The following is a 24,223-nucleotide window of genomic DNA, read 5'->3' on the forward strand; positions in this document are numbered from 1 at the left end:
CTAGTGATAAGGTTTAAAATAATAATTGAGAAAGACGGCCACACGCCTATTGCCAGCACTCTCTGCGAGCATCCGCGGGTCAAATAGAGGCTTTCAGCATTTTCCACTTTTATTTCCTGGCGACGTCACAATTTCGACACTCACAGCTTCTTATTTCATGGCCAGGATGCAATTTACACACTTTCCCTTTCGTTAAGTCCCACTTCAGTTCCGTAACCTGTAAATGAATCTATTGACTTAACAAATATTACAGTCACTTCACACACTATCTCCTCCTGTCCGCTCTTGCCAAATGCCTGCTGGATGTTTATTTATTGCATTGATTCGATATTCTGTACACTTACATATAAGGTAGTGAGAGCATGATCTTGTGAAACTGCACATTGAACCTGTTGTTTCTTGTGTTGACTGTAACGATCTCCAGAATTGGCGCAGAGTGCAGTGAGAGAGCACTTGACAGCTGCTGGAGAAACATCTGGTTGAAATTTAGGTGTCGTTTGTCTGGTGCTTCCAGTTCCGCGTTCTGTGGGAAGGATGTGCTCACTGAAGTTTAGTGACAAGGCTTTCCATGTCGGGTTGTGCATCGCATCTGTACACAATAGTGTGACTCACTCCGTTCATGATTCATTTCTGATTGCTGTATTTATTTGTCTCCCAGAATAACTGATGAAGCTTCTTTTCATGTTGGTGATATCAACATTGGTGACTGCCAGCTACTGAGCTCCATTACATTGTGCGTGCATGAACGGTCAACAGATGTGGGGGTGTAGCTCAGTGGTAGAGCATTTGTCTGCAGATCAAGAGGTCTCTGGTTCGAATCCAGGCGCCCCCTTGCACATTCTCAGTGCTTCTTTTGGGGACTCAGAAAATCAGTAATCTGTCGCTGTCGTTGTTGATATTGAGTTTGCCGCACAGATCCAGGCCTTTTGACCCAACGGGTCTGTGCCAGACTTTATGCTTCACACAAGACACCTCCCTCCCTACTTCATTTGCCCCAATCCGCACACTCTTCCATTCCTTTCGCCCCGTGTGTTTATCTAGTTTGCCATTTCATGTATCGATGTTATTTGCCTCAACTACTCCTTAAGGTAGCGAATTCCACATTCTTGCAACTCTTTGGTAAAGAACTTTCCCATGAATTCTCCATTGGATTTATCAGTGATTATCTTATATTGATAACCGATAGTGTTAGAGTCCCCTACGAGTGGAAACATTTTCTCTACGTCGACCCAATCAAACCCTTTCATTATCCAAAGACCTCGATCATGTCAGCCATCAGCCTGTTAAATCTATCCTGACAGGTATTATCTTTCAGTTCTGGCATCATCATTATTTTCACCTTCGCCAAATCCTCGATATCCTTTTGATAATAGGGAGACCAGAAGTGTTCACAATGCTCCAAGTGTGGTTTAACCAAGGATCTCGGACTACAGGTACACAAATCACTTAAAGTGGTGACGACATTAAAAAAAACAAGTCAAGCACTGGGGTTCATTTGCAGGGGGATAGAATTGAAAAGCGGAGAAGTTATGTTAAGCATGTATAGTCTCCCTGATAAATACTGAGACAAAGTAACTATTCAATATTCCAGCCATTTCACTGTTATTACCTCTGAGTATATCTTGTGCATTCCTTGTTGGCCCTATCCCTATCCTGATGTTATTGACATTTCAGTGCAATAATTGACTATTTCTTGATAATTTAATTTTGTATTTCCTTTCAGCTTTCCTGATTGCTTGTTGACATCCTTCCGAACGTCTTCATTTTCCCCTTTATCATCCTTTCCTTTATTGTCCATGTAGTTAGAATATGCATTTCTTCAATTTCAATTTTACCCTTATCTCTTTATTCATCCACAATGTTTCATTATTGACTATTTGTTGTTTTTTTTTAGAGGAATGTATTTCTCTTGAACTCTCTTCATCACCGTTTCAAATATTTCCCAAAACCTGTTCTATATCTTTGTCAAGATTTTTTCCAAGTTCACCTTCCAAGGTTCCAATCTCACCCCCTCAAAAATAGTTTGTTTCCAATCTATTAATTTGGTCTTTGTCTTACTGATGTCTCTCTCAATCTTTTACGGTGGAGGGATTGAGGTTGGGAGTGATGTGTGAGTGAGTGAGGGAGGGAGTGAGGGAAGGAGGGAAGGAGGGATGAATAGAGTGAGAGAATTAGCGTGTTCGTGAGTGTGCGAGTGACTGAATGAGTGAGAGCGAGAGGGAGGTGTGGAGAGCAGGCAGGAGTGATAAAATTACAAATGAGAGACAGGCAGACAAGAGAGGAATCACTGCTGGATCTAGTAATGGGGAATGAAACGGAGGAGATAGGAGAAGTAAGTGTAGGCGAATATCGAGGCACTAGTGATAAGGTTTAAAATAATAATTGAGAAAGACGGCCACACGCCTATTGCCAGCACTCTCTGCGAGCATCCGCGGATCAAATAGAGGCTTTCAGCATTTTCCACATTTATTTCCTGGCGACGTCACACTTTCGACACTCACAGCTTCTTATTTCATGGCCAGGATGCAATTTACACACTTTCCCTTTCGTTGAGTCCCACTTCTGTTCTGTAACCTGTAAATGAATCTGTTGACTTAACAAATATTACAGTCACTTCACACACTATCTCCTGCTGTCCGCTCTTGCCAAATGCCTGCTGGATGTTTATTTATGACATTGATTCGATATTCTGTACACTTACATATATGGCACTGAGAGCATGATCTTGTGAATCTGCACATTGAACCTATTGTTTCTTGTGTTGACTGTAACGATCTGCAGAATTGGGGCAGAGCACAGTGAGAGAGCACTTGACAGCTGCTGGAGAAATATCTGGTTGAAATTCAGGTGTCGTTTGTCTGGTGCTTCCAGTTGCACGTTCTGTGGTTTGGATGTGTTCACTGAAGTTTAGTGACAAGGCTTTCCATGTTGGGTTGTGCATCGCATCTGTGTACAATAGTGTGACTCAATCCGTTCATGAATCATTTCTGATTGCTGTAATTATTTGTCTCCCAGAATAACTGATGAAACTTCTTTTCAGATTGGTTCTTTCAACAGTGATGACTGCCAGGTACTGAACTCTGTTGCATTCCCTTGTCTGTGGACGATGTCAGTGTGTGCATTGCTTAATTGCAGTGTTTAATTATAAATCAAGCGATCGCTGGTTTAAATCGCGATACTCCCTCTTCTTTCTAAATGATTTTGTGATTCATACAGTAAGTCTGAATTCCCTGTAGCAGCAGGATTGTTGTTTGCATTGAAGCTTCAGAAGAGAAACAGGTTTGCTATCTCGATTGGTCACTTCCGGTATTTATGCACCACATGAGTCTCCTCCTGCCATATTTCATCTCGTTCTATCAGCCATACATTCCTTTCTCTTTCATCTCTTCATCGAGCTTCCCCTTTAAAGCATCTATGCCATTTGCCTCAACGATTCCTTTTGGTGGCGAGTTCCACATTCTTACCGCCCTTTGGGTAAAGAAGATTCTCTTGAATTCCCTCACAAATGGAACCGTTTTTTTTCTTGGCCACCCAATCGAATCCTTTCAAAATCTTAAAGACCTCTATCAGGTCACCCCTCAGTCTTCCCTTTTCTAGAGAAAAGAGCTTCAACCTGTTTAGTCCTCCTGAGAAGTATATGCTCCGAGTTCTATAATTATCCTTGTGAATCTTTTTTTCAGCTTTGCCAATTCCTCTTTATTCTTCTTATAATGTGTCGACCAGAATTGTTCACGTTACTCCAAGTGTGGTTTCCTTTTTCACTTCACCTCTGAACTTTCCATTCTCAGCCTGGTTCTGACTTGTATTATCAACCTGACATCTGCCATACGTCCACTTCCTCTGCTTCATTTTATTCTCTATCTCCTACGTCATCCAGAGATCTCTGGCTTTCGTTGCTTCTTGTGGGAATGTACACAGACTGTACCCGAAAAACCTCCTCTTCAAAAGCCGCCCATTGCTCGATTACAGTTTTGATTCCATTTTACCAGGGCCGGATCAGTTCTCAACCCTCTGTAATTGACCCTCTTCCAATTAAGTGTTTTTTCTCCAGATTACTCCTTCTCCTTTTCCATTGCTATTCTAAACCTCATGATACTCTGTTCGCTATTCCCTAAATGCTCCCCCAGGGACACTTGCTCCACATTAACTATCTCATTCCCTAGAACCAGATCCATCATTGCCTCCTAACTACAGTTGCTTCACACACTAGCTCCTCCTGCCACACTTGCCAAATGCCTGCTGGATGCATCTTTATTATATTCTGTACACTTACATATATGACACTGATAGCATGAACTTGGAAAACCACGCATTGAACCTGGCACTGCATTTGTTGACTGCAAGTATCTAAAGAGCTGGGGGCAGAGCACAGTGACAGAGGATTTAAAGCAGCTGAAGACCTCTGCTTGAAATTCTGATGTTGTTTGGCTGGTGCTTCTATTTCCGCGTTCTGTGGTGAGGATGAATTCAATGAAGCCGAGAGACAAGGCGTTCCAATTTGGGTTGTGCATCGCATCTGTACACAATAGTGTGACTCACTCCGTTCATGATTCATTTCTGATTGCTGTATTTATTTGTCTCCCAGAATAACTGATGAAGCTTCTTTTCATGTTGGTAATATCAACATTGGTGACTGCCAGCTACTGAGCTCCATTACATTGTGCGTGCAAGAATGGTCAACAGATGTAGGGGTGTAGCTCAGTGGTAGAGCATTTGCCTGCAGATCAAGAGGTCTCTGGTTCGAAACCAGGCGCCCCCTTGCACATTCCCAGTGCTTCTTTTGGGGACTCAGAAAATCAGGAATCTGTCGCTGTCGTTGTTCACATTGAGTTTGCCGCACAGATCCAGGCCTTTTGACCCAACAGGTCTGTGCCAGCCTTTCTGCTTCACACAAGACACCTCCCTCCCGACTTCATTTGCCCCCATCCGCACACTCTTCCATTCCATTCGCCCCCGTGTGTTTATCTCGTTTGCGATTTCATGTATCGATGTTATTTGCCTCGACTACTCCTTACGGTAGCGAATTCCACATTCTTGCAACTCTTTGGTAAAGAAGTTTCCCATGAATTCTCTATTGGATTTATCAGTGACTATCTTATATTGATAACCGATAGTTTTAGAGTCCCCAACGAGTGGAAACATTTTCTCTACGTCGACCCAATCAAACCCTTTCATTATCCAAAGACCTCCATCATGTCAGCCATCAGCCTGTTAAATCTATCCTGACAGGTATTATCTTTCAGTTCTGGCATCATCATTATTTTCACCTTCGCCAATTCCTCGATATCCTTTTGATAATAGGGAGACCAGAAGTGTTCACAGTGCTCCAAGTGTGGTTTAACCAAGGATCTCGGACTACAGGTACACAAATCACTAAAAGTGGTGACGACATTAAAAAAAACAAGCCAAGCACTGGGGTTCATTTCCAGGGGGATAGAATTGAAAAGCGGAGAAGTTATGTTAAGCATGTATATTCTCCTGATAAATACTGAGACAAAGTAACTATTCAATATTCCAGCCATTTCACTGTTATTACCTCTGAGAGTATCTTGTGTATTCCTTGTTGGCCCTATCCCTATCCTGATGTTATTGACATTTCAGTGCAATAATTGACTATTTCTTGATAATTTAATTTTGTATTTCCTTTCTGCTTTTCTGATTGCTTGTAGACATCCTTCCTAACGTCTTCATTTTCCCCTTTATCATCATTTCATTTATTGTCCATTTAGTTAGAATATGCATTTGTTCAATTTCAATTTTACCCTTATCTCTTTATTCATCCACAATGATTCATTATTGACTATTTGTTGTTTTTTTTTAGAGGAATGTATTTCTCTTGAACTCTATTGATCACCGTTTCAAATATTTCACAAAACCTGTTCTATATCTTTGTCAAGATTTTTTCCAAGTTCACCTTCCCAGGTTCCAATCTCACCCCCTCAACAATAGTTTGTTTCCAATCTATTAATTTGGTCTTTGTCTTACTGATGTCTCTCTCAATCTTTACGGTGGAGGGATTGAGGTAGGGAGTGAAGTGTGAGTGAGTGAGGGAGGGAGTGAGGGAAGGAGGGAATGAGGGATGGATAGAGTGAGTGAATTAGCGTGTTCGTGAGTGTGCGAGTGACTGAATGAGTGAGAGCGAGAGGGAGGCAGGGAGAGCAGGCAGGAGTGATAAAATTACAAATGCGAGACAGGCAGACAAGAGAGGAATCACTGCGGGATCTAGTAATGGGGAATGAAACGGAGGAGATAGGAGAAGTGAGTGTAGGCGAATATCGAGGCACGAGTGATAAGGTTCAAAATAATAATTGAGAAAGACGGCCACACGCCTATTGCCAGCACTCTCTGCGAGCATCCGCGGGTCAAATAGAGGCTTTCAGCATTTTCCACTTTTATTTCCTGGCGACGTCACAATTTCGACACTCACAGCTTCTTATTTCATGGCGAGGATGCAATTTACACACTTTCCCTTTCGTTAAGTCCCACTTCTGTTCCGTAACATGTAAATGAATCTATTGACTTAACAAATATTACAGTCACTTCACACACTATCTCCTCCTGTCCACTCTTGCCAAATGCCTGCTGGATGTTTATTTATTACATTGATTCGATATTCTGTACACTTACATATATGGCACTGAGAGCATGATCTTGTGAAACTGCACATTGAACCTGTTGTTTCTTGTGTTGACTGTAACGATCTACAGAACTAGGGGCAGAGCACAGTGAGAGAGCACTTGACTGCTGCTGGAGAAACATCTGGTTGAAATTCAGGTGTCGTTTGTCTGGTGCTTCCAATTCCGCGTTCTGTGGTGAGGATGTGTTCACTGAAGTTTAGTGACAAGGCTTTCCATGTTGGGTTGTGCATCGCATCTGTACACAATAGTTGACTCACTCCGTTCATGATTCATTTCTGATTGCTGTATTCACCTGTCTCCCAGAATAACTGATGAAGCTTATTTTCATGTTGGTCAGATCAACATGGTGACTGCCAGCTACTGAGCTCCATTACATTGTGCGTGCAAGAATGGTCAACAGATATGGGGGTGTAGCTCAGTGGTAGAGAATTTGACTGCAGATCAAGCGGTCTCTGGTTCGAAACCAGGCGCCCCCTTGCACATTCCCAGTGCTTCTTTTGGGGAGTCAGAAAATCAGTAAGCTGTCGTTGTTAAAATTGAGTTTGCCGCACAGATCCAGGCCATTTGACCCAACGGGTCTGTGCCAGCCTTTCGGCTTCACACAAGACTCCTCCCTCACGACTTCACTTGCCCCCATCCGCACATTCTTCCATTCCTTTCGCCCCCGGGTGTTCATCTGGTTTGCCATTGCTTGCATCGATGTTATTTGCCTCAACTGCTCCAGAAGGGAGCGAATTCCACATTCTTGCAACTCTTTGGTAAAGAAGTTTCCCATGAATTCTCTATTGGATTTATTAGTGACTATCTTATATTGATAACCGATAGTTTTAGAGTCCCCTACGAGTGGAAACATTTTCTCTCCGTCGACCCAATCAAACCCTTTCATTATCGAAAGACCTCCATCATGTCAGCCATCAGCCTGTTAAATCTATCCTGACAGGTATTATCTTTCAGTTCTGGCATCATCATTATTTTCACCTTCGCCAATTCCTCGATATCCTTTTTATAATAGGGAGACCAGAAATGTTCACAGTGCTCCAAGTGTGGTTTAACCAACGATCTCGGACTACAGGGACACAAACCACAAAAAGTGGCGACGACATAAATAAAAACAAGCCAAGCACTGGGGTTCATTTCCAGGGGGATAGAATTGAAAAGCGGAGAAGTTATGTTAAGCATCTATAGTCTCCCTGATAAATACTGAGGCAAAGTAACGATTCAATATTCCAGCCATTTCACTGTCATTACCTGTGAGTATATCTTGTGTATCGCTTGTTGGCCCTTTCCCTATCCTGATGTTATTGACGTTTCAGTGGAATAATTGACTATTTCTAGATAATTTAATTTTGTATTTCCTTTCTGCTTTCCTGATTGCTTGTTGACATCCTTCCTAACGTCTTAATTTTCCCCTTGATCATCCTTTCCTTTATTGTCCATGTGGTTAGAATATGCATTTGTTCAATTTCTATTTTACCCTTATCTCTTTATTCATCCACAATGTTTCATTATTGAAGATTTGTTGTTTTCTTTAGAGGAATATAGGTCTCTTGAACTCTATTGATCAACGTTTCGAATATTTCCCAAAACCTGTTCTCCATCTTTGTCAAGATTTTTTCAAAGTTCACCTTCCCAGGTTCCAATCTCACCCCCTCAAAAATAGTTTGTTTCCAATCTATTAATTTGGTCTTTGTCTTACTGATGTCTCTCTCAATCTTTACGGTGGAGGGATTGAGGTAGGGAGTGATGTGTGAGTGAGTGAGGGAGGGAGTGAGGGAAGGAGGGAATGAGGGATGGATAGAGTGAGTGAATTAGCGTGTTCGTGAGTGTGCGAGTGACTGAATGAGTGAGAGCGAGAGGGAGGTATGGAGAGCAGGCAGGACCGATAAAATTACAAATGAGAGACAGGCAGACAAGAGAGGAATCACTGCTGGATCCAGTAATGGGGAATGAAACGGAGGAGATAGGAGAAGTAAGTGTAGGCGAATATCGAGGCACTAGTGATAAGGTTTAAAATAATAATTGAGAAAGACGGCCACACGCCTATTGCCAGCACTCTCTGCGAGCATCCGCGGGTCAAATAGAGGCTTTCAGCATTTTCCACTTTTATTTCCTGGCGACGTCACACTTTCGACACTCAAAGCTTCTTATTTCATGGCCAGGATGCAATTTACACACTTTCCCTTTCGCTAAGTCCCACTTCAGTTCCGTAACCTGTAAATGAATCTATTGACTTAACAAATATTACAGTCACTTCACACACTATCTCCTCCTGTCCGCTCTTGCCAAATGCCTGCTGGATTTTTATTTATTACATTGATTCGATATTCTGTACACTGACATATATGGCACTGAGAGCATGATCTTGTGAAACTGCACATTGAACCTGTTGTTTCTTGTGTTGACTGTAACGATCTACAGAATTGGGGCAGAGCACAGTTAGAGAGCACTTGACAGCTGCTGGAGAAACATCTGGTTGAAATTCAGGTGTCGTTTGTCTGGTGCTTCCAGTTCCGCGTTCTGTGGTAAGGATGTGCTCACTGAAGTTTAGTGACAAGGCTTTCCATGTCGGGTTGTGCATCGCATCTGTACACAATAGTGTGACACACTCCGTTCATGATTCATTTCTGATTGCTGTATTTATTTGTCTCCCAGAATAACTGATGAAGCTTCTTTTCATGTTGGGAATATCAACATTGGTGACTGCCAGCTACTGAGCTCCATTACATTGTGCGTGCAAGATTGGTCAACAGATGTGGGGGTGTAGCTCAGTGGTAGAGCATTTGCCTGCAGATCAAGAGGTCTCTGGTTCGAATCCAGGCGCCCCCTTGCACATTCTAAGTGCTTCTTTTGGGGACTCAGAAAATCAGTAATCTGTTTCTGTTGAGTTTGCCGCACAGATCCAGGCCTTTTGACCCAACGGGTCTGTGCCAGCCTTTATGCTTCACACAAGACTCCTCCCTCCCGACTTCATTTGCCCCCATCCGCACACTCTTCCATTCCTTTCGCCCCCGTGTGTTTATCTAGTTTGCCATTTCATGTTTCGATGTTATTTGCCTCAACTACTCCTTAAGGTAGCGAATTCCACATTCTTGCAACTCTTTGGTAAAGAAGCTTCCCATGAATTCTCTATTGGATTTATTAGTGACTATCTTATATTGATAACCGATAGTTTTAGAGTCCCCTACGAGTGGAAACATTTTCTCTACGTCAACCCAATCAAACCCTTTCATTATCCAAAGACCTCCATCATGTCAGCCATCCGCCTGTTAAATCTATCCTGACAGCTATTATCTTTCAGTTCTGGCATCATCATTATTTTCACCTTCGCCAATTCCTCGATATCCTTTTGATAATAGGGAGACCAGAAGTGTTCACAGTGCTCCAAGTGTGGTTCAACCAAGGATCTCGGACTACAGGTACACAAATCACTAAAAGTGGTGACGACATTAAAAAAAACAAGCCAAGCACTGGGGTTCATTTCCAGGGGGATAGAATTGAAAAGCGGAGAAGTTATGTTAAGCATGTATAGTCTCCTGATAAATACTGAGACAAAGTAACTATTCAATATTCCAGCCATTTCACTGTTATTACCTCTGAGTATATCTTGTGTATCCCTTGTTGGCCCTATCCCTATCCTGATGTTATTGACATTTCAGTGCAATAATTGACTATTTCTTGATAATTTAATTTTGTATTTCCTTTCTGCTTTCCTGATTGCTTGTTGACATCCTTCCTAACGTCTTCATTTTCCCCTTTATCATCCTTTCCTTTATTGTCCATGCAGTTAGAATATGCATTTGTTCAATTTCTATTTTACCTTATCTCTATCTCTTTATTCATCCACAATGTTTCATTATTGAATATTTGTTGTTTTTTTTAGAGGAATGTATTTCTCTTGAACTCTATTGATCACCGTTTCAAATATTTCCCAAAACCTGTTCTACATCTTTGTCAAGATTTTTTCCAAGTTCACCTTCCCAGGTTCCAATCTCACCCCCTCAAAAATAGTTTGATTCCAATCTATTAATTTGTTCTTTGTCTTACTGATGTCCCTCTCAATCTTTACGGTGGAGGGATTGAGTTAGGGAGTGATGTGTGAGTGACTGAGGGAGGGAGTGAGGGAAGGAGGGAATGAGGGATGGATAGAGTGAGTGAATTAGCGTGTTCGTGAGTGTGCGAGTGACTGAATGAGTGAGAGCGAGAGGGAGGCAGGGAGAGCAGGCAGTAGCGATAAAATTACAAAAGAGAGACAGGCAGACAAGAGAGGAATCACTGCTGGATCTAGTAATGGGGAATGAAACGGAGGAGATAAGAGAAGTAAGTGTAGGCGAATATCGAGGCACTAGTGATAAGGTTTAAAATAATAATTGAGAAAGACGGCCACACGCCTATTGCCAGCACTCTCTGCGAGCATCCGCGGGTCAAATAGAGGCTTTCAGCATTTTCCACTTTTATTTCCTGGCGACGTCACACTTTCGACACTCAAAGCTTCTTATTTCATGGCCAGGATGCAATTTACACACTTTCCCTTTCGCTAAGTCCCACTTCAGTTCCGTAACCTGTAAATGAATCTATTGACTTAACAAATATTACAGTCACTTCACACACTATCTCCTCCTGTCCGCTCTTGCCAAATGCCTGCTGGATTTTTATTTATTACATTGATTCGATATTCTGTACACTGACATATATGGCACTGAGAGCATGATCTTGTGAAACTGCACATTGAACCTGTTGTTTCTTGTGTTGACTGTAACGATCTACAGAATTGGGGCAGAGCACAGTTAGAGAGCACTTGACAGCTGCTGGAGAAACATCTGGTTGAAATTCAGGTGTCGTTTGTCTGGTGCTTCCAGTTCCGCGTTCTGTGGTAAGGATGTGCTCACTGAAGTTTAGTGACAAGGCTTTCCATGTCGGGTTGTGCATCGCATCTGTACACAATAGTGTGACACACTCCGTTCATGATTCATTTCTGATTGCTGTATTTATTTGTCTCCCAGAATAACTGATGAAGCTTCTTTTCATGTTGGGAATATCAACATTGGTGACTGCCAGCTACTGAGCTCCATTACATTGTGCGTGCAAGATTGGTCAACAGATGTGGGGGTGTAGCTCAGTGGTAGAGCATTTGCCTGCAGATCAAGAGGTCTCTGGTTCGAATCCAGGCGCCCCCTTGCACATTCTAAGTGCTTCTTTTGGGGACTCAGAAAATCAGTAATCTGTTTCTGTTGAGTTTGCCGCACAGATCCAGGCCTTTTGACCCAACGGGTCTGTGCCAGCCTTTATGCTTCACACAAGACTCCTCCCTCCCGACTTCATTTGCCCCCATCCGCACACTCTTCCATTCCTTTCGCCCCCGTGTGTTTATCTAGTTTGCCATTTCATGTTTCGATGTTATTTGCCTCAACTACTCCTTAAGGTAGCGAATTCCACATTCTTGCAACTCTTTGGTAAAGAAGCTTCCCATGAATTCTCTATTGGATTTATTAGTGACTATCTTATATTGATAACCGATAGTTTTAGAGTCCCCTACGAGTGGAAACATTTTCTCTACGTCAACCCAATCAAACCCTTTCATTATCCAAAGACCTCCATCATGTCAGCCATCCGCCTGTTAAATCTATCCTGACAGCTATTATCTTTCAGTTCTGGCATCATCATTATTTTCACCTTCGCCAATTCCTCGATATCCTTTTGATAATAGGGAGACCAGAAGTGTTCACAGTGCTCCAAGTGTGGTTCAACCAAGGATCTCGGACTACAGGTACACAAATCACTAAAAGTGGTGACGACATTAAAAAAAACAAGCCAAGCACTGGGGTTCATTTCCAGGGGGATAGAATTGAAAAGCGGAGAAGTTATGTTAAGCATGTATAGTCTCCTGATAAATACTGAGACAAAGTAACTATTCAATATTCCAGCCATTTCACTGTTATTACCTCTGAGTATATCTTGTGTATCCCTTGTTGGCCCTATCCCTATCCTGATGTTATTGACATTTCAGTGCAATAATTGACTATTTCTTGATAATTTAATTTTGTATTTCCTTTCTGCTTTCCTGATTGCTTGTTGACATCCTTCCTAACGTCTTCATTTTCCCCTTTATCATCCTTTCCTTTATTGTCCATGCAGTTAGAATATGCATTTGTTCAATTTCTATTTTACCTTATCTCTATCTCTTTATTCATCCACAATGTTTCATTATTGAATATTTGTTGTTTTTTTTAGAGGAATGTATTTCTCTTGAACTCTATTGATCACCGTTTCAAATATTTCCCAAAACCTGTTCTACATCTTTGTCAAGATTTTTTCCAAGTTCACCTTCCCAGGTTCCAATCTCACCCCCTCAAAAATAGTTTGATTCCAATCTATTAATTTGTTCTTTGTCTTACTGATGTCCCTCTCAATCTTTACGGTGGAGGGATTGAGTTAGGGAGTGATGTGTGAGTGACTGAGGGAGGGAGTGAGGGAAGGAGGGAATGAGGGATGGATAGAGTGAGTGAATTAGCGTGTTCGTGAGTGTGCGAGTGACTGAATGAGTGAGAGCGAGAGGGAGGCAGGGAGAGCAGGCAGTAGCGATAAAATTACAAAAGAGAGACAGGCAGACAAGAGAGGAATCACTGCTGGATCTAGTAATGGGGAATGAAACGGAGGAGATAAGAGAAGTAAGTGTAGGCGAATATCGAGGCACGAGTGATAAGGTTTAAAATAATAATTGAGAAAGACGGCCACACGCCTATTGCCAGCACTCTCTGCGAGCATCCGCGGGTCAAATAGAGGCTTTCAGCATTTTCCACTTTTATTTCCTGGCGACGTCACAATTTCGACACTCACAGCTTCTTATTTCATGGCCAGGATGCAATTTACACACTTTCCCTTTCGTTAAGTCCCACTTCACTTCCGTAACCTGTAAATGAATCTGTTGACTTAACAAATATTACAGTCACTTCACACACTATCTCCTGCTGTCCGCTCTTGCCAAATTCCTGCTGGATGTTTATTTATTACATTGATTCGATATTCTGTACACTTACATATATGGCACTGAGAGCATGATCTTGTGAATTTGCACATTGAACCTGTTGTTTCTTGTGTTGACTGTAACGATCTACAGAATTGGGGCAGAGTACAGAGAGAGAGCACTTGATCGCTGCTGGAGAAACATCTGGTTGAAATTCAGGTGTCGTTTGTCTGGTGCTTCCAGTTGCACGTTCTGTGGTTAGGATGTGTTCACTGAAGTTTAGTGACAAGGCTTTCCATGTTGGGTTGTGCATCGCATCTGTGTGCAATAGTGTGACTCAATCCGTTCATGAATCATTTCTGATTGCTGTAATTATTTGTCTCCCAGAATAACTGATGAAGCTTCTTTTCAGATTGGTTCTTTCAACAGTGATGACTGCCAGGTACTGAACTCTGTTGCATTCCCTTGTCTGTGGACGATGTCAGTGGGTGCATTGCTTAATTGCAGTGTTTAATTATAAATCAAGCGATCACTGGTTTAAATCCCGATACTCCCTCTTCTTTCTAAATGATTTTGTGATTCATACAGTAAGTCTGAATTCCCTGTAGCAGCAGGATTGTTGTTTACATTGAAGCTTCCGCAGAGAAACAGGTCAGCTATCTCGATTGGTCACTACCGGTATTTATGCACCACATGAGTCTCCTCCTGCCCTATTCCATCTCGTTCTATCAGCCATATATTCGTTTCTCTTTCATCTCTTCATCGAGCTTCCCGTTTAAAGCATCTATGCAATTTGCCTCAATTATTCCTTTTGGTGGCGAGTTCCACATTCTTACCGCCCTTTGGGTAAAGAAGATTCTCTTGAATTCCCTCACAAATGGAACCGTTTTTTTCTTGGCCACCCAATCGAATCCATTCAAAATCTTAAAGACCTCTATCAGGTCACCACTCAGTCTTCCCTTTTCTAGAGAAAAGAGCTGCAACCTGTTTAATCCTCCTGAGAAGTATATGCTCCGAGTTCTATTATCATCCTTGTGAATCTTTTTTTCAGCTTTGCCAATTCCTCTTTATTCTTCTGATAATCTGTCGACCAGAATTGTTCACGTTACTCCAAGTGTGGTTTCCTTTTTCACTTCACCTCTGAACTTTCCATTCTCAGCCTGGTTCTGACTTGTATTATCAACCTGACATCTGCCATACGTCCACTTCCTCTGCTTCATTTTATTCTCTATCTCCTACGTCATCCAGAGAGCTCTGGCTTTCGTTGCTTCTTGTGGGAATGTACACAGACTGTACCCGAAAAACCTCCTCTTCAAAAGCCGCCCATTGCTCGATTACAGTTTTGATTCCATTTTACCAAGGCCGGATCAGTTCTCAACCCTCTGTAATTGACCCTCTTCCAATTAAGTGTTTTTACTCCAGATTACTCCTTCTCCTTTTCCATTGCTATTCTAAACCTCATGATACTCTGTTCGCTATTCCCGAAATGCTCCCCCAAGGACACTTGCTCCACATTAACTATCTCATTCCCTAGAACGAGATCCATCATTGCCTCCTAACTACAGTTGCTTCACACACTAGCTCCTCCTGCCACACTTGCCACATGCCTGCTGGATGCATCTTTATTATATTCTGTGCACTTACATATATGGCACTGATAGCATGATCTTGGAAAACCACGCATTGAACCTGGCACTGTATTTGTTGGCTGCAAGTATCCAAAGCGATGGGGGCAGAGCACATTGACAGAGGATTTTAAGAAGCTGAAGACCTCTGCTTGAAATTCTGATGTTGTTTGGCTGGTGCTTCGAGTTCCGCGTTCTGTGGTGAGGATGTATTCACTGAAGCCGAGAGACAAGGCGTTCCAAGTTGGGTTGTGCATCGCATCTGTACACAAAAATGTGACTCACTCCATTCATGAAACATTTCTGATTGCCGTAATTATTTGTCTCCCAGAATAACTCATGAAGCTTCTTTTCATACTGGTAATATCAACATTGGTGACTGCCAGCTACTGAGCTCCATTACATTGTGCGTGCAAGAATGGTCAACGGATGTGGGGGTGTAGCTCAGTGGTAGAGCATTTGACTGCAGATCAAGAGGTCTCTGGTTCGAATCCAGGCGCCCCCTTGCACATTCTGAGTGCTTCTTTTGGGGACTCAGAAAATCAGCAATCTGTCGCTGTCGTTGTTTCCATTGAGTTTGCCGCACAGATCCAGGCCTTTTGACCCAACGGGTCTGTGCCAGCCTTCATGCTTCACACAAGACACCTCCCTCCCGACTTCATTTGCCCCCATCCGCACACTCTTCCATTCCTTTGGCCCCGTGTGTTGATCTCGTTTGCCATTTCATGTATCGATGTTATTTGCCTCAACTGCTCCTTAAGGTAGCGAATTCCACATTCTTGCAACTCTTTGGTAAAGAAGTTTCCCATGAATTCTCTATTGGATTTATTAGTGACTATCTTATAACCGATAGTTTTAGAGTCCCCGACGAGTGCAAACATTTTCTCTACGTCTACCCAATCAAACCCTTTCATTATCCAAAGACCTCCATCATGTCAGCCATCAGCCTGTTAAATCTATCCTGACAGGTATTATCTTTCAGTTCTGGCATCATCATTATTTTCACCTTCGCCAATTCCTCGATATCCTTTTGATAATAGGGAGACCAGAAGTGTTCACAGTGCTCCAAGTGTGGTTTAACCAAGGATCTCGGACTACAGGTACACAAATCACTAAAAGTGGCGACGACATAAATAAAAACAAGCCAAGCACTGGGGTTCATTTCCAGGGGGATAGAATTGAAAAGCGGAGAAGTTATGTTAAGCATGTATAGTCTCCTGATAAATACTGAGACAAAGTAACTGTTCAATATTCCAGCCATTTCACTGTTATTACCTCTGAGTATATCTTGTGCATCCCTTGTTGGCCCTATCCCTATCCTAATGTTATTGACGTTTCAGTGCAATAATTGACTATTTCTTGATAATTTAATTTTGTATTTCCTTTCTGCTTTCCTGATTGCTTGTTGACATCCTTCCTAACGTCTTCATTTTCCCCTTTATCATCCTTTCCTTTATTGTCCATGCAGTTAGAATATGCATTTGTTCAATTTCTATTTTACCTTATCTCTATCTCTTTATTCATCCACAATGTTTCATTATTGAATATTTGTTGCTTTTTTTTTTAGAGGAATGAATTTCTCTTGAAATCTATTGATCACCGTTTCAAATATTTCCCAAAACCTGTTCTATATCTTTGTCAAGATTTTTCCGAGTTCACCTTCCCAGGTTCCAATCTCACACCCTCAAAAATAGTTTTTTCCAATCTATTAATTTGGTCTTTGTCTTACTGATGTCTCTCTCAATCTTTACGGTGGAGGGATTGAGGTAGGGAGTGATGTGTGAGTGAGTGAGGGAGGGAGTGAGGGAAGGAGGGAATGAGGGATGGATAGAGTGAGTGAATTAGCGTGTTCGTGAGTGTGCGAGTGACTGAATGAGTGAGAGCGAGAGGGAGGCAGGGAGAGCAGTCATGAGCGATAAAATTACAAATGCGAGACAGGCAGACAAGAGAGGAATCACTGCTGGATCTAGTAATGGGGAATGAAACGGAGGAGATCGGAGAAGTAAGTGTAGGCGAATATCGAGGCACTAGTGATAAGGTTTAAAATAATAATTGAGAAAGACGGCCACACGCCTATTGCCAGCACTCTCTGCGAGCATCCGAGGGTCAAATAGAGGCTTTCAGCATTTTCCACTTTTATTTCCTGGCGACGTCACACTTTCGACACTCACAGCTTCTTATTTCATGGCCAGGATGCAATTTACACACTTTCCCTTTCGTTAAGTCCCACTTCTGTTCCGTAACCTGTAAATGAATCTGTTGACTTAACAAATATTACAGTCACTTCACACACTATCTCCTCCTGTCCACTCTTGCCAAATGCCTGCTGGATGTTTATTTATTACATTGATTCGATATTCTGTACACTTACATATATGGCACTGAGAGCATGATCTTGTGAAACTGCACATTGAACCTGTTGTTTCTTGTGTTGACTGTAACGATCTACAGAACTAGGGGCAGAGCACAGTTAGAGAGCACTTGACAGCTGCTGGAGAAACATCTGGTTGAAATTCAGGTGTCGTTTGTCTGGTGCTTCCAGTTCCGCGTTCTGTGGTGAGGATGTGTTCATTGAAGTTTAGTGACAAGGCTTTCCATGTCGGGTTGTGCATCGCATCTGTACACAATAGTGTGACTCACTCCGTTCATGATTCATTTCTGATTGCTGAATTTACCTGTCTTCCAGAATAACTGATGAAGCTTATTTTCATGTTGGTCATATCAACATGGTGACTGCCAGCTACTGAGCTCCATTACATTGTGCGTGCAAGAATGTTCAACAGATGTGGGGGTGTAGCTCAGTGGTAGAGCATTTGACTGCAGATCAAGAGGTCTCTGGTTCGAATCCAGGCGCCCCCTTGCACATTCCCAGTGCGTCTTTTGGGAGTCAGAAAATCAGTAATCTGTCGCTGTCGTTGTTGAAATTGAGTTTGCCGCACAGATCCAGGCCTTTTGACCCAACGGGTCTGTGCCAGCCTTTCGGCTTCACACAAGACTCCTCCCTTCCTCCTTCACTTGCCCACATCCGCACACTCTTCCATTCCTTTCGCCCCCGTGTGTTTGTCTCGTTTGCCATTTCATGTATCGATGTTATTTGCCTCAACGACTCCTTACGGTAGCGAATTCCACAATCTTGCAACTCTTTGGCAAAGAAGTTTCCCATGAATTCTCTATTGGATTTATTAGTGACTATCTTATATTGATAACCAATAGTTTTAGAGTCCCCTACGAGTGGAAACATTTTCTCTCCGTCGACTCAATCAAACCCTTTCATTATCCAAAGACCTCCATCATGTCAGCCATCAGCCTGTTAAATCTATCCTGAAAGGTATTATCTTTCAGTTCTGGCATCATCATTATTTTCACCTTCGCCAATTTCTCGATATCCTTTTTATAATAGGGAGACCAGAAATGTTCACAGTGCTCCAAGTGTGGTTTAACCAAGGATCTCGGACAACAGGTACACAAACCACTAAAAGTGGCGACGACATAAATAAAAACAAGCCAAGCACTGGGGTTCATTTCCAGGGGGATAGAATTGAAAAGCGGAGAAGTTATGTTAAGCATCTATAGTCTCCCTGATAAATACTGAGGCAAAGTAACTATTCAATATTCCAGCCATTTCACTTTAATTACCTGTTAGTATATCTTGTGTATCGCTTGTTGGCCCTTTCCCTATCCTGATGTTATTGACGTTTCAGTGGAATAATTGACTATTTCTTGATAATTTAATCTTGTATTTCCTTTCTGCTTTCCTGATTGCTTTTTGACATCCTTCCAAACATCTTCATTTCCCCTTTATCATCCTTTCCTTTATTGTCCATGTGATTCGAAGATGCCTTTGTTTAATTTCAATTTTACCCTTATCTCTTTATTCATCCACAATGTTTCATTATTGACTATTTGTTGTTTTCTTTAGATGAATATAGTTCTCTTGAACTCTATTGATCACCGTTTCGAATATTTCCCAAAACCTGTTCTCCATCTGTGTCAAGATTTTTTCCAAGTTCACCTTCCGAGGTTCCAATCTCACCCCATCAAAAATAATTTGTTTCCAATCTATTAATTTGGTCTTTGTCTTACTTATGTCTCTCTCAATCTTTTACGGTGGAGGGATTGAGGTAGGGAGTTAGTTTGTGAGTGAGTGAGGGAGGGATGGAGGGAGTGAGGGAAGGAGGGAATGAGGGATGAATAGAGTGAGTAAATTAGCGTGTTCGTGAGTGTGCGAGTGACTGAATGAGTGAGAGCGAGAGGGAGGTATGGAGAGCAGGCAGGAGTGATAACATTACAAAAGAGAGACAGGCAGACAAGAGAGGAATCACTGCTGGATCTAGTAATGGGGAATGAAACGGAGGAGATAGGAGAAGTAAGTGTAGGCGAATATCGAGGCACAAGTGATAAGGTTTAAAATAATAATTGAGAAAGACGGCCACAAGCCTCTTGACAGCACTCTGCGAGCATCCGCGGGCCAAATAGAAGCTTTCAGCATTTTCCACTTTTATTTCCTGGCGACGACACACTTTCGACACTCACAGCTTCTTATTTCATGGCCAGGATGCAATTTACACACTTTCCCTTTCGTTAAGTCCCACTTCTGTTCCGTAACCTGTAAATGAATCTGTTGACTTAACAAATATTACAGTCACTTCACACACTATCTCCTGCTGTCTGCTCGTGCCAAATGCCTGCTGGATGTTTATTTATTACATTGATTCGATATTCTGTAAACTTACATATATGGCACTGATAGCATGATCTTGTGAAACTGCACATTGAACCTGGTGTTTCTTGTGTTGACTGTAACGATGTAAAGAGCGGGGTCAGAGCAGAGTGAGAGAGCATTTGACTGCAGCTGGCGAAAAGTCTGGTTGAAATTCAGGTGTCGTTTGTCTGGAGCTTCATGTTCCGTGTTCTCTGGTAAGGATGTGTTCACTGAAGCTTAGTGACAATGCTTTCCATATTGGGTTGTGCATCGCATCTGTACACAATAGTGTCACTCACTCTATTCATGAAACATTACTGATTGCCCGAGTGATTTGTCTCCCTGAATAACTGATAAAGCTTCTTTTCATGTTGGTTTTTCAACATTGATCACTGCCAAGTACTGAGCTCCGTTACCTTGTGTGTGTAAGAAGCGGGGCTGGTTGTGGGGGTGTAGTTCAGTGGCAGACCATTTGACTTCAGATTATGAGGTATTTGGTTCAAATCGAGGTACCCCTTTGCATTGTAAATGCTTATCTTGGGATGCGTAGGGTAAGTGTACCCTCCCTGCAGAAGCAGGATTGTTGCTTATGTTCTGTTACGTTATGCCGACAGCAGTTGAGAAGTCCACTCATCTCGATTGTTCCATCCTGATGTTTCCGCTCCACATGAGCCTCCTCCCTCCCTACTTCATCTCACCCGATCACCCTGCCCTTTACTTCATCTGCTTATCTTGCTTCCCCTTTAAAGCATCTATGCCATTCGCCTGAACTATTCCTTTTGTTGGGCGTTTCACATTCTTACCAAACTTTCAGTAAAGATGTTTCTCTTCAATTCCGATTGGATTTATTCGTGACTAGCTCATATTTATGACCTCTCGTTTTGGTCTCCCTCACAAATGGAAACTTTCTGATGACGTCTACCCTACCAAACCCTTTAATTATACTAAAGATCTCTATCAGGTCATCCCCCAGTCTTCTCTTTTCGAGAGAAAAGAGCTCCAACCTGTTGAGCCTTTCCTGATAAGTGTTTCCTGATAAGTCCGAGTTCTATTATCATCCTTGTGAATCTTTTTTGCTGCTTTGCCAATTCCTCTCTAATATTCTTATAATCTGGAGACCAGAACTTTTCACATTACTTCAAGTGTGGTCCAACCACGGTTCTATTCCTGCTTATCATCTGGTTTTCAATTGTATCCCTTAGTGGTCTCAGCCCGGATCCCTGTGGAATACCACTTCTCATCTTTTGTCAGTCTGAGTAACTGCCCTTACCCTTACTCGCTGTTTTCTGTTTTGTAGCCAGCTTGCTATCCATTCTGATACTTGTCCACTGACTCCACATCCTCAGACCTTAGATATGAGTTGAAAATGCTGAACCTTATCGAAGGCTTTTTGAAAATCCAAATTTATTACGACTGCTACATCAGCCATATCTATTCTTTCTGTTACTTCTTCAAAGAATTCAATAAGATTGCTCAAGCATGACCTTCCTTTCTGAAATCCGTGCTGTCTATTATTTATTATAATTTAGTTTTCTAGATATTTTTTCTGTTGCATCATAGAATAATCATTCCATTATCTACACTAACACCGATTATAAACTCACTGTTTTGTTGCTCCCTGGGCTTGTTCTATCTCCCTTGTTTTATTTTAGGAATAGGATTGCTGTCCATCAGACCTCTAACAATATTCCCTTTTCTCATGAATGTTTACACATATGAAAGAATATCTCTGCTATCTCTTCCCTAATGGCTATTAACATGCGCGGCTGCAATCGATCCTGACTGGGGGTCCTTTCCTCTCTAAGTTTGATCAGTTTATCAATTATCTTTTATGTTTTGTAGTGAAATTGCAGTTGAGGAGGAGGAGTGTGAAACATTGGATGGAATAAACATGTTGAGAGAAGAAGTATTAAGGAGATTAGCATCTTTGAATGTAGATAAATCCCCAGGGCCGGATGAAATGTATCCCAGGCTGTTAAAAGAAGCAAGGGAGGAAATAACGGAGACTCTGAACATCATCTTCCAATCCTCCCTGGATAAGGCGTGGTGCTGGAGAATTGGAGGACTGCTCGTGTCTTACCGTTATTTAAAAAGGGAGATAAGGATAGACCGAGTTATTATCGGCCAATCAGTTTTACCTCGGTGGTGGGCAAATTTTTGGAATCAATTCTGAGTGACACGTTAATCCATCACGTAGAAAGGAACGGGTTAATGAAGGACAGTCAAGATGGATTTATAAGGGAAGGTCGTGACTGACTGACTTGATTGAATTTTTTGAGGAGGTAACAAGGATTGTCAATGACGGCAGTGCATTTGATGTCGTCCACAAGGATTCTAGCAATGGTCGACGGGAGTTTTTATGACTGGAAGGCTATTTCCAGTCAGGTTCCGCATGGCTCACTATTAGGTCCCTTGCTTTTCCTGGTATATATTAATGATTTTAACTTAAATGTACGGGCATGATAAAGAAGTTTGCTGAGGATACAAAAATTGACGGTCAACTTTTGTATTCTCTGCCAGCTTCTTTATCATGCCCCCTAAATTTAAGTTAAAATCATGAATATATAGTGAGGAGGAAACCTGTAGACTGCAGGAAGATATCAACGGACTGATCAGGTGGGCAGAAAATTGACAAATTGAATTCAATCCGGACAGGTGTGAGGTGATGCATTTGGGGAGGGCAAACAAGGCAATGGAATACAAAATAAATGGAATGATACTGAGAGGTAGAGGACGTGAGGGACCTTGGAGTGCATTTGCTTTCTTCGCCGAGGCATAGAATATAAGAGCAGGGACGTTATGCTCGAGCGGTATAAAACACTGGTTATATCACAGCTTAAGTACTGCATACAGTTCTGATCACCACATTACAGGAAACAATGTAATTGTACTGGAGAGGATACAAAGGAGAGTGGACGAATGAGTGAATGAGTGAGTGAATGAGTGAGTGAGTGATTGAGTGAGTGAGCGAATGGGTGCGTGAGTAAGTGAGTGAGTGAGTGAATGAGTGAGTGAGTGATTGAGTGAGTGAGCGAATGAGTGCGTGAGTAAGTGAGTGAGTGAGTGATTGAGTGAGTGAATGGGTGAGTGAGTGAGTGAATAAGTGAGTGAGTGGATGAATGAGTGATTGCGAGAGGGAAGCAGGGAGAGAAGACAGGAGCGATGAAATGACAAAAGGGAGACAGGCAGACAAGAGAGGAATTACTGCTGGATCTCGTAATGGGAAGTGAAATGGAACAGATAAGAGAAGTAAACGTTGGGGAACATCTCGGCACGAGCGATCACAACATAATAAGGTTTATAAATATCATTGCGAAAGACGGTCACAGTTCTGTCGCCTGCACTTTCTGACTGCATTTGACGGCCAAAAGTAGTTTATGGAGAATTTTCCACTTTTGTTTCCCGGAAATTACACACTTTGGGCACTCACAGCCTCTTATTTCATGGCCAGGATGTAAATTCTGTAATTTACAAAGTTTTCCATTCGTAAAGACCCATTTCTGTTCCGTAACCAGCAATTGGATGTATTGACTTAACATATAGAATCATAGAAAGGTTACAGCACAGAAGGAGACCATTCGGCCCATCGGGCGCGGGCCGGCTCCCTGCAAGTGCAACCCAGTGACACTCCCCCATCCTATCCCCGTAGCCCTGCAATTTTTTCCCTTTAAGTACTTATCCAGTTCCCTTTTGAAGACCATTATTGAATCTGCCTCCACGACCTTCTCGGGCAATGCATTCCAGATTCTAACAACTCAATGCGTAAAATAGTTTCTCTCTATCTACTCTGGCAAGAAACCTCATGGTTTTGAAGACCTCCATCAAATTTCGTCTCAACCTTCTCTGCTCTGAGGAGAACAACCTCAGCTTCTCCAGTCTATGCACGTAACTGAAGTCCCACATCCCTGAAATAATTCCAGTAAATATTTTCTGCACCCTCTCTAAGGCCTTCACATCCTTCCCAAAGCGTGGTGCCCAGAATTTGACACAATACTCCAGTTGAGGCCAAACCAGTGTTTTACAAAGGTGAAGCCCTCAGATGGGGTGCAGAAAAAAATTACTAGCATAATTCCAGGAATGAGGGACTTTAGTTACATGGATCGACTGGAGAATATGGGGTTGCTCTCCTTGGAACAGAGACGGTTTTGTCGAGTTTTGATAGAGGTATTCAAATCATGAAGGATCTCGACATGGAAGAAGGAGAGAAACTGTTCACATTGGCGGAAGGGTTAAGAACCAGAGGACATAGATTTAAGGTGATTGGCAAAATAACCAAAGGTGAGATGAGGAAAAACTT

General features: G+C 42.2%; 7 non-coding genes across 7 annotated transcripts; all 7 read left to right on the forward strand.

The window, feature by feature from the left end:
* Positions 1-760: 760 nt before the first annotated feature.
* trnac-gca (transfer RNA cysteine (anticodon GCA)) lies at positions 761-832 on the forward strand. The gene has a single exon. It is a non-coding gene; the product is annotated as a tRNA-Cys (tRNA).
* Positions 833-4,687: 3,855 nt separating this feature from the next.
* trnac-gca (transfer RNA cysteine (anticodon GCA)) lies at positions 4,688-4,759 on the forward strand. The gene has a single exon. It is a non-coding gene; the product is annotated as a tRNA-Cys (tRNA).
* A 2,283-nt stretch (positions 4,760-7,042) lies between these two features.
* Positions 7,043-7,114, forward strand: trnac-gca (transfer RNA cysteine (anticodon GCA)). The gene has a single exon. It is a non-coding gene; the product is annotated as a tRNA-Cys (tRNA).
* A 2,278-nt stretch (positions 7,115-9,392) lies between these two features.
* On the forward strand, positions 9,393-9,464 carry trnac-gca (transfer RNA cysteine (anticodon GCA)). Its single transcript has one exon. It is a non-coding gene; the product is annotated as a tRNA-Cys (tRNA).
* A 2,276-nt stretch (positions 9,465-11,740) lies between these two features.
* trnac-gca (transfer RNA cysteine (anticodon GCA)) lies at positions 11,741-11,812 on the forward strand. The gene has a single exon. It is a non-coding gene; the product is annotated as a tRNA-Cys (tRNA).
* Positions 11,813-15,657: 3,845 nt separating this feature from the next.
* Positions 15,658-15,729, forward strand: trnac-gca (transfer RNA cysteine (anticodon GCA)). Its single transcript has one exon. It is a non-coding gene; the product is annotated as a tRNA-Cys (tRNA).
* Positions 15,730-18,011: 2,282 nt separating this feature from the next.
* trnac-gca (transfer RNA cysteine (anticodon GCA)) lies at positions 18,012-18,083 on the forward strand. Its single transcript has one exon. It is a non-coding gene; the product is annotated as a tRNA-Cys (tRNA).
* Positions 18,084-24,223: the final 6,140 nt, after the last annotated feature.

This window comes from Heptranchias perlo, chromosome 20 (assembly GCF_035084215.1).
Source record: "Heptranchias perlo isolate sHepPer1 chromosome 20, sHepPer1.hap1, whole genome shotgun sequence".
Taxonomy (NCBI): domain Eukaryota; kingdom Metazoa; phylum Chordata; class Chondrichthyes; order Hexanchiformes; family Hexanchidae; genus Heptranchias; species Heptranchias perlo.